Source organism: Mus caroli, chromosome 4 (assembly GCF_900094665.2).
Source record: "Mus caroli chromosome 4, CAROLI_EIJ_v1.1, whole genome shotgun sequence".
NCBI classification, from domain to species: Eukaryota; Metazoa; Chordata; class Mammalia; order Rodentia; family Muridae; genus Mus; species Mus caroli.
The window spans coordinates 71,387,078-71,389,423 of NC_034573.1; positions in this window are offsets into that span (position 1 = coordinate 71,387,078).

Here is a 2,346-nt window from a genome sequence, read left to right on the forward strand (position 1 = left end):
AAATATTGAAATTGAAAACATTTCTACACATATCACATTGTTATAATATATACATACATCTACATAACAAATTCAGAAAATAATAATAAAATATTTTTGTATTACAAATCTACAAGAATTTAATTCTGGTGCCTGTGGTCTGCCCAATCACCTAATCCTACTTCATCAACATTGATCATCTATATTGCCAACATCTTACCCTCTGTAATGCTTTGCATATTCTTGGACCAGGGAGTGGCACCATCTGGAGGTGTGGCCTTGATGGAATACGTGTAACCTGGTTGGAATAAGCTTATCACTGTGGGTGTGGGCTTAAGATCCTCACCCTACTTGCCTGGAAGTCAGTCTTCTACAAGCAGCCTTTGGATGAAGACACAGAACTCTCAGCTCTGCCTGTGCCATCCCTGCCTGGATGCTGCCATGCTCCCATCTTGATGATGATGGACTGAACCTCTGAACCTGTAAGCCAGCCCCAATTAAATGTTATTTTTTTATAAGACTTGCCTTGGTCATGGTGTCTGTTCACAGCAATAAAACCCTAACTAAGACACCATCTATTCATAGTAAAAGCATTAATCTGAGATTTCAAACCAGGTGTGTGAAAGTACTTGATATCTCAATAGTTCTAAAGCAGTTCAACCCAAATAAAAGAAATTAGAGAAATCTTTGTAGTTGTTCTAAGAGCTTTCATATTTTGTTCCCCCCTTTATACTCACCCTTTCCAGCTTTCATTTTTGGTTCTTTCATTCAGTCAGTACTATTTTTCTTCAAATTCATTAACTTGCTCCTCATTAACTGCACCCAGTCCAACCAATATTTAAGCCTCTATTTTCAAAAAGGTAATATATATATATATATATATATATATATATATATATATATATATATATACTGCTATATGGTTTATACTATACCTTAACTTTCTCTGTATAACATCAACCTTCTCCCTAAACCCTTTCCAGACTAATTTTTTTTTGCTGTTTGTCTTTTTTTATTAGATATTTTCTTCATTTACATTTCAAATACTATCAGAAAGTACCCTTCCCCCACTCTGCTCCCCAACCCACCCACTCCTGCTTCCTGGCCCTGGCATTCCCCTGTACTGGGGCATATAATCTTCGCAAGACCAAGGGCCTCTCCTCCCATTGATGGCCTACTAGGCCAACCTCTGCTAGTCTAAATTTTAACCTTTGTTTTATGGGCAATTTCATTATAGACATATACACAGAGAGAGGGAGAAAGACAGAGGATAGTTGATAGATTAGAGAGAGAGAGAGAGAGAGAGAGAGAGAGAGAGAGAGAAACTCAGAAATATTTCTATTTATACCAATTCATGTTGTTTGATGATTGTCAATTTCCTCTGTTGGTACATTAATTCTATTAGACATGTTTATTCATTCACAATGTAGAAGAGAACTTACTAGTAATATTACAGTAAAAAAAGTTTATTTAACAAATATTAATCATCTCTAAAATTAACTTGTTTTTCTCATGAAGTTATTCTGGCTACAGACTTGTCCTCAAAAGTATTATCTAATTTTTTTAAATATGTAAACTGTGAATCTGAAGATAAACATGACTCTATCTGGGAGCCTTACACAAAATCTTCAGTTTCATTCATAGAGTTTGGGCCAGCAGGATCATGCAGCAGGATTACCTCAATATAAGCTGAGCAGCTCATAATCCTCATGAGTCTTCTCTCATGACTTGAAAGCATAGATATTCTTTGTTCATTAATTGTTGTTACGTGTGTGTGTGTGTGTGTGTGAGAGAGAGAGAGAGAGAGAGAGAGAGAGCACAAATATAATTTGGTAAGACTGCATAATGATACTTATATATACATGTTTTTGAACTGACAATTGTTATTAGATAACCAGTTTGTGTACTCTACTCTGGGGAAGACTGTATCTCTTCTTTTTTGCATTCCTTGGGTATCTATAAGTCTTTGTGTAAAGTTTAGGCTTATTTGTGTAGATGAAGTCTTAAACCTCATGTGAGTAGGATTTTAGAGAGATTACTTATTAATGAAGTGAGCATGAAAATACTATTACTCATAGTATGTAAACATTATTGACTACCATGCTGTCAAATCACATTTCCTAATCTATCAAAGTACGACAGACTTGAAGAGCTGAAAGAATAAGAATTTCCTTATGTGATGGTTTTCTAGCATTTGAAGGAAATGGGAAGAATGAATGCAGAGAGTAGCCCAAATTAGGAAACAGAAACACTACATCAGAACTATGGTGATTACAAATATGGATTTCAACCCGCAAATTATTGTATTATATGCTTGTGTGTGTGTGTGTGTGTGTGTGTGTGTGTGTGTGTGTGTGTGTGTGTGTA